General features: G+C 48.4%; 1 pseudogene; it reads right to left on the bottom strand.

Moving 5' to 3' along the window:
• Positions 1-725: 725 nt before the first annotated feature.
• Positions 726-3,133, bottom strand: LOC148479146 (E3 ubiquitin/ISG15 ligase TRIM25-like; annotated as a pseudogene).
• Between the last annotated feature and the right edge of the window lie 5,727 nt (positions 3,134-8,860).

Genomic DNA, 8,860 nt, shown 5'->3' with positions numbered 1-8,860 from the left:
GATGCTGGTCATTTAACCCTCTCCGGGAAAAGACAGTCGGGAAGCCGGCTGTCGGGATTAGGTTCGCCGGCTTCCCGACTGCATAACCCAGCCACCCTAAATCACTATTGACCAATTACAATAAATATAATATTTAGAAGGGTTCTAAAAGTGCGCTCCCGATATCACAATATAAAGTCCACTAATTCTTACACACTGTTCTTTACTTCTTTACATTTTTCTTTGTTTCTCTCTTTGTTGATTTTACATATAAAAAAGAGAAACAAAAAAACGGGGCATGTGTAGATTCTTCTATGGTTCTATATTGAATAAGAAGATTACAGCCACCATATGGAAAAAATTGACACACCAGTGAATGGTTCTTCCTTAACTGTATCGGTATAGTAGGATAAGGTACCCTACTTACATTTGGGAATAATTCCACCGTGTATATAAAGGTATCTTTTTAAATATAGCTTCCAACACTAGACACCGGTCGTGTAGTTCATCCACAAAGATCTTCTGTCCAAATGTTTGTATACCTTACTCACTTCACATCAGATATTGCTCATACACATGAAGGTATCTTTTACAATTACAGAGATCTTCATAAATAAAGGACTGCGTACGCTACTCACATAACAGACGTGTATATCTCTCTCATCAAGGTTTCTTTCACCCAGATATTTTAAGGGATCCACCATATAGTTGTAAAATATTTAAGAAAAACTCTTTATTCCATAGAATCCAACAGAAAACAATTCTTATATAATTCAAAAATCCCAAAAATAGGAGTGGACACAAATCCTGATCGCCAAACAACAGAGGCCTTATAGTGCATACAGATGTTTACAATATGGTTGTTCGGATCAACCACATAGTCACTTAAATACCTCCAGGAGTTCAAGGGTTCAGCAGATCCAGTCCTTTTAAGAAAGAAGCACTATCCCCCACAGCCAACACGTTTCGAACAAGTCTTTATCAAAGCATCTGTGGGTGAAGTGCCGAACAGTCTCCTTTATACCTCCGGCCATTATTCTTGTATTGGGCAAGGAAAGGAAGGTTTAGAGCTGCTATATACCGTATTGCGCCAGGAGCACTCCGCTTTTTTATAATTTACTGTTGACCAATTACCTGTCGATCTAATGTCCATGTTGACCTATTTACTGTCTTCCTTTATATTGTAGACCTATCATCCAGATACCATGCAACCTGAAGCCCTCCATCTGCTTTAGAACTACACATTCCAGCATGCCCTGCTTCAGTTTTGCTGTTAGAGTTTACTAAAACTGTAGCAGGACATGCTGGGATTTCTAGTTCGACAACACCTGGAGTACTACTGGTTGTCCAATGCAGGACTACAGTAATAAGGAGTACACTGGATGACAGACAGGTTTTGCAGCCAATCACAGCTGTTAGTTAGTCAAAGGCGGAGAATGTTGCCAATCAGATTCTCCTCCCTGTGATGTCACCAGTCTCTAGGCAAGTTCCTTATGGTAATTTCTCCCAACCCCTGACTCCCCCAAATATAGTTATAAGCACTCCTCTCCATACACATAATGCAGCATGAAGGGGTTCAGTGAGGGCGGCAGTGTATGTGTGTAAGTGTCTGATGGGGTCACACAGAGAATAAAAGGACAGCTGTCCTGCCTCATAATCCAGGTATATCCTCACTCTGTCATAGGGGATATTGTCAGGTAACTGGATCACTGTACTGTCATGTATCAATGAGTACTGATTATTATACCACCTATACACACACCAAGACTTGTTATTATATCCAATGTGTGACTGATCTCCTTTCCTGTCCATACTGGGATAACACATCCCCACCCCCCAAGTCACTGATTTACTGACATCCGCTTCCCAGTAATGTCGGCCTGAGGAGAATCCCCTGGTGCTTATTACCTGAGGACACAGAAATCTCTCTGTTGTTTCTGGCTGATTCTGCTTTATATTTGACCTGGATGCAGTTTTCATATCACCTGATATCTGTGTATAATTACCAGCTGTGGTTACATCCAGTAATAGGTCTGTAGCTTCCTGCACATAGATCCCTGTATTTACACCTGTTACTACATCAGATAATGTGTGTAATCTCCTTGAGATGAGACCCACATCCAGATCTCCTGCACCATGGACCTGGTTATCATGTCTCTCTGTGTCCTCAGTATCACACAAGTCACCTATGTCTGGTTCCTGTAAGACAGTCACTGGGTCAGACATGTTACACATCTCCTCAGTATCACACAAGTCACCTGTGTCTGGTTCCTGTAAGACAGTCACTGGATCAGACATGTTACACAGCTCCTCAATGTGACGCATCTTCCTGGACAGCTCGTCCTTCTTTGTTTCCTGTTGCTGGATCAGATCAGAGACTGAGAGGGAAACGCGCTGTTCCTGCCTGGAAATCTCACTCAGGACTCTCTTCTCCAGGTCTTCCATCTGTCTCCTACTGTCTCTAAGCAGGGCAGTGACTCTCCCTGTTACACCAGCTGCTTTTACCTGATCTTCTCTCCAGCGCTCCTGCAGTCTCTGGACTCTTTTCTCAGCCTCCGCTCTCTTTGTGCTCAGTTTCTGCAGAACATTTCTCAGCTTCTCCTTCTTCTTCTTAGAGGCCTCATCCAGTGTCTACACCAGATGTCCTCTGTGTTCCCCAATCAGACAGTGGGACACACAGATACAGGCAGCGTCCTCAGTGCAGTAATACTCTAGGACCTTCTTATGAATGGAGCATTTCCTGTTCCCCAGGGAAGTAGTGGGTTTAGAAAAGATGTGTTCTGCTGACTTGCTGTGTACTCTCAGGTGTTTATCACACAGAGAAGCCTCACACATCAGACAGGACTTGTCAGCAGATATACGGGAGTCCACACAGTAAGTGCAGAAGATCTCAGTCTCCTCCTGATCTGGCTGAGTAGACAGGAAACTCCCCACTATGTTACACAGAGTTATGTTCCTCTGCAGTGCAGGACGTCTCAGGAACTTTGCTCTGCATTCAGGACAGGTATAAACTCCAGACCCTCTTGTGTATCCAGCACACGATCAATACAGACCTGGCAGAAGTTGTGCCCACAGCTCAGGGTTACAGGATCTGTATAAATGCTCAGGCAGATAAAGAACAGACCAGCTCCTGTCTCAGATCAGCAGACCCCATCGCTGGCAGCAGGAGAGAGAAATGAAAGTGAACTCTGACACTCATATACCAGTGGGGTCACATTCTGCACACAGGGCGAGGCTCAGCTGTTATCTCTACAGACTCAGTTATAATAAGGGACACAGCCAGTACATAAAGGGACATCACACCAAAAAATACATTAACTAAGAAAACAATCATTTAATAAACTGAACATTAGTATTTATACACATTTGTAGAGAATATAATAAAGGGGGATTTCTTTTTCTTCTCTGTTTTGTCCTTTACATAAGAAACATCTTTGTTATCAAATATACAAATTTTGTATTTAACCACTTGCCTGGCACGGTCATATCAGATATGGCCATGCCAGACTGGGCTTTACCTGACATGGTCGTATCTGATACGACCAGTCAGAAATGGCCACTGGGCAGCTGCGGGAAGCTAATCTTCCCATAGCCGCCTATATCAGAGGGACCTCCTGGTCCCTCTGCATCAGAGGATTCTCCTCCTGTGTGTCCTGATCACTGTGGCCTGCAGTGATCGGGCAGCGGGCGTGACCCCCCCTCCCTGCGCGGCTGCCCTGCTGTGTCCCAGGCCTGGGCAGCCGGCGGGATCCCCTCCCCCTTGTCCCCATCGGCATGGCATTGACTTCTAGAAGCAGCAGCGGTGGCTCGTTAGCCGCGGCTGCCGCTCTGTCCTCGGGGAGTGAGCGGCCAGCCCACCCCTTCCTTCACCGGCGCTGGCTGCCGGTAACATCCAACTACAGGAGCAGCAGCTGCTCTATGCCTAGGGAGCCAGCGGCTAGCCCACCCTAACTTCAGCAGCACTGGCTGCCCCTATCAAAGCCACCGAAGCAGCAGCCACAGCATCGTCGGCGGCTGCTGCTCTGTTCCCGTCCCGCACAGCCGGCAGCACCTCATGCTCTTCTCTCCTCCCCCGGCCAGGCGATTACATAGTGCCCAGTCCCCAGCACATCCTACTGCCTACAACTCCGCCCCTGTCCCGATCACTGCTGGACACAGTGATCGGGCATTGTACATTCCCCCCCCCAAAATCACACAATCTGTATACATTATAATATATATACATATATATATATATACATACATATATATTTTATATATATATATATATGCGGAGATATATATATATATATATATATACACACACGTGTGTGTGTATATATGTATATATATATATATATATATATATATACATATACTGTGTGTGTGTGTGTGTGTGTGTGTGTGTGTGTGTGTGTGTATATATATATATATATATATATATATATATTATATTGTATATAGATTGTGTGTGTGCAGCCCCCCAACCTGCAGCTGCGGTCTCAAACAATTGTTTTTATCGATGGTTGAACCCATCGGTCATCGATGGTACAGCTGTCAATGGCCATCACTACAGTATTCCATAAAAAAATTTATTTTTATGGTATATGGTGTTTTTTTTTTTTTTTTTTAAATGCGTTGGAATAGTCTTAAAAAGATGTTCTTGACCTAATTCAATCATTAAAAAAAGGACAATTTCAGAGCGGTTTTTGGAAAAAGAATTCGCCAGTTAAGTGGTTAAACAATTTTGGTTATTTTTCAAATCCCAAATCGGTGCATTATCTCTGCTGTATACAGAGGGGGATTGTATATAACTGAGGACTAACAGCAGCGTATTTGTTGCAGAGAGTATAAATAGTGTACAACACGGGCGCATGTGATGTTACCTGGGGTAAACCAGACGCATGCGCTACTCCTGCCGCCTGGCGCACACCCCGAGCTATGGGTGACTATACACTATTGTGCCAGCACTTTTATCTTTTACCGTAATTTATACCAAGTTTGCCACCAATCTGCATTAGCCCAGTGGCATAACTATGGAGGGTGCAGGGTTGCGGTTGCTATGGGGTCCGGCGGCTTAAGGGGCCCGGCGGCCCAGCGATTGCACCCCCTGCATCCTCCATTTGCTGGGCGCCCACTGAGATTGTGTTACCAGCTGGCACCTGGGTTCTTCTTTCCACCCCCCACCCCCGGGTGCCAGCGGCAGCCGGAGGACGGAGCTCACTCCTGAGAGCTCCGGCTACCGGGTCCCACAGTGCACTATGGGTGTGACATCATGATGTCACTCCCATAGTTCCGAGGAGCGGGTGCTGGGGACGGACAGCAGCAGGCACTGGAGCAGGGTTTAAGGTAAGTATTGTTTTTTTTTTTGTGTGTTGGTGTTCGGCGGGGGGGCATAACATGGGGGCATTACAGGGGGCATTACAGGGGCCTGCCTTACAACTGGGGGCACTACAAGGAGCATTACAGGGGCCTGCCTTACTACTGGGGGCACTACAGGGGGCATTACAGGGGCTGCCTTACTACTGGGAGCACTACAGGGGCATTACAGGGGCCTGCTTTACTACTGGGGGCACTACAGGGGGCATTACAGGGGCCTGCCTTACTACTGGGGGCACTACAGGGGGCATTACAGGGGCCTGCTTTACTACTGGGGGCACTACAGGGGGCATTACAGGGGCCTGTCTTACTACAGGGGGCATGATATGGGGGCATTACAGGGGCCTGCCTTACCACTGGGGGCATAATATGGGGGCATTACAGGGACCTTACTACTGGGGGGCACTACAGGGGGTATTACAGTGGCCTTACTACTGGGGGCATCATATGGGAGCACTACAGGGGTCTTACTACTGGGGGCGTCATATGGGGGCACTACATGGGCCTTACTACTGGGGGCACTACATGGGCCTTACTACTGGGGGCACTATTGGGAGCATTACAACTGGGGGCACTTCAAGGGGCATTACAGGGAGCATTACTACTGGGGGTCCTACAGGGGCCCTTACTACTGGTGGCACTGCATTGGGCATTCCTACTGGGGGCACTACTACAGGGAGCATTACTTTTAGAGGCATTATTACCAGGGGGCATTATTATATTGGGTATTATTACTACAGTGGGCATTGCATAAGGGGCACCATTACAGTGGGCATTTAATGTTTTAGCGGAACTACTATGGGCATTGTGTAAGACCTAAGTTAGGGGGGCCCCTTAAAAATGTTGCTATGGGGCCCAAACAGTTCTAGTTACACCTCTGCATTAGCCCCATAGTGTGTTCTATCTGTGCAGCATCATATTAGGTAACGTGTCACTTGTTTGTGAAGAAATACACTTCTCACCACACTGGGACTTGTAGTGCTACACAGTCATAGATACTCAGGTTACCTAATAAAATAATCTGAGATTATATGTACAGGGGGTGCTGTAATGGTGCCAAAGCTCCTATAAGGGGGATGGGTGCCAGCTGCCCATAGACCAATGGTGGGAAAGTAAGAGGACGGGCAGGTATGTGCATCCCACCTTTATTACCTATACAGCCCTGCCAGCAAGTGGGCAGCAGCAGGAGCTGATCTGGGCTAGCAGGGTACAAAGGAAGGGTAGGGGGAGGAAGGCAGCACTTGTACCCAAGATTCTCCCTCCCCCATATCACTGAGCAGCATCACCCAACCATCCAGCAGTGCTGAGAGCCAGCTCTAGCACATCACACACTGGGGGTAAGCGCTGAGTGCAGATAGCTAGCAATCACCCCCCAGGCAGCAGCGTGCAGTCCATCACTAAGCTGCTATGGGACTGAGGAGATGGGTTCTCCCATGCTATCAGGGCTGGATTAAGGGGGGGTGACAGGTGTGGTCATCCCTGGGCCCCCAGACACGGAGGGGCCCCCACTAGCAGCGGTGCAGCTGGTGGCTTGCAGCGGGGCCTGCTGTCTGCTGCCTCCGCTAGTGGCCCTGCTGCTAGTGTAATGTAGACTGTGTGTTTGTTATAGCAGCCGATGACAGACTCTCATTGGCTGCTGCATCAATGGAGGTAGCCGGCTGGAGCTCACTTATGAGCTCCGCCTTCCGGCTCCCCCCACAGCGGTTGATGGGAGAGACGTCTCTCCCATAGTGCAGGTGAAGAGCCGGGACTCAGAGCGGACAGCTGGTGGTCGCATCAGGAGTGGGGATTCAGGTAAGTTATGGGTTTTTTTTTTTTGTGTGTGTGTAAGGGGCACTGACACTGCATAGGGGGGCCGCTACAGGGATCACTGTATAGGGGGCCACTTCATGGGGGCACTGGGGGGGAACTACTACTGGGGACAATGCATAGGGGGGACTACTACTGGGGGCAATGCATAGGGGGGACTACTACTGGGGGCAATGCATAAGGGGGACTACTACTGGGGGGCACTATATAAGGGGCACTGCATAAGGGTGGACCACTACTGGGTCTGTGGGCACAATATAAGGGGCACTACTGGGGCCACTACTGGGGGGCACTGTATAGGGGGGACCACTACTGGAGACATTATATAAGGGGCACTGCATAGGGGGACTACTACTGGGGACACTGCATAAGGGGCATTACTAGAGGGGACATTGCATAGGAGGGACTACTACAGTGGGCACTGCATAGGGGGTTCCATTACTGGGGACACTGCATAAGGGGCACTGCTACTGGGGACATTGCATAAGGGGCACTACTACAGTGGGCATTGCAAAAGGGGCATTATACTGGGGACATTAAGGTGAAAAGAAAGGAAAAAAAAAATTCCTAGGGTGACAAGAAACACACATTGCTGTCCTGCTGTGCATGGCTGAACTTCATCTGATTTATTATATCTAATACTCTGTATTAGGGGTGAGCGGGTTCGGATTTCTGAAATCCGAACCCCCCCCGAGCCCCCCCCCGATCCGAGTCCGATCCGAGTCAGGATCGACTTTTCCCGCCTGACTCGGATTCTGAAATTGAGGCAAAACGTCATCTTCCCGCCTTCCGAGTCTCGCGGGTTTTGGATCCTATATAAGGTACCCGCGTCGGCGCCATTTTCTCACTCGGCTGTGGACAGTGAAGAGGGAGGGTGGGAGTTAGGGCTGGCTGGGCTGTGTAGTGTAGAGTAGTGCAGAGTAGTGTTGTGCTGTGCTGTGCTGCGCTGTGCTGCTGTTGTCCACTACTTCAAAGTCCATAGGGGCTGGCTGTGTTGTGCTGTGCTGCTGTTGTTAATAGGGGCTGTGTCCACTACTTCAAAGTCCATAGGGGCTGGCTGGACTGTGTTGTGCAGTCAGTTGTCCATAGGGGCTGTGTCCACTCCAAAGTCCTGTGCAGTGTCCCAGTCCTAAAGGGGTGCTGTAGTGTTGTCCAGAGGGTGCTCTGTCCATCAGGGGTGCTCCCCCCAAGTGCTTGTGAATTGTGTGCGCAGTAGCCGCACGTGCATCAACAAAGTAGTGCCAAGTGTGCGCCTGTGTCATAAGTAAAGGGCCGGCTGGCTTGACCGTTAAAGGGTGCTGTAACCCCCGAAAGTACAGTCCAGTCCAAACCAAAAAAAAAATTATTTTCTGTGTTTGTGAATTGTGTGCGCAGTAGCCGCACGTGCATCAACAAAGTAGTGCCAAGCGTGCGCCTGTGTCATAAGTAAAGGGCCGGCTGGCTTGACCGTTAAAGGGTGCTGTAAGCCCCAAAGTACACTCCAGTCCAAACCAAAAAAAAAATTATTTTCTGTGTTTGTGAATTGTGTGCGCAGTAGCCGCACGTGCATCAACAAAGTAGTGCCAAGCGTGCGCCTGTGTCATAAGTAAAGGGCCGGCTGGCTTGACCGTTAAAGGGTGCTGTAACCCCCAAAGTACACTCCAGTCCAAACCAAAAAAAAAATTAATTTCTGTGTTTGTGAATTGTGTGCGCAGTAGCCGCACATGCATCAACA

The sequence above is a fragment of the Taudactylus pleione genome, unplaced genomic scaffold (assembly GCF_031769625.1).
Source record: "Taudactylus pleione unplaced genomic scaffold, aTauple2 ptg000634l, whole genome shotgun sequence".
Lineage (NCBI taxonomy): Eukaryota > Metazoa > Chordata > Amphibia > Anura > Myobatrachidae > Taudactylus > Taudactylus pleione.
This window is presented reverse-complemented; position numbering and strand designations above follow the sequence as displayed.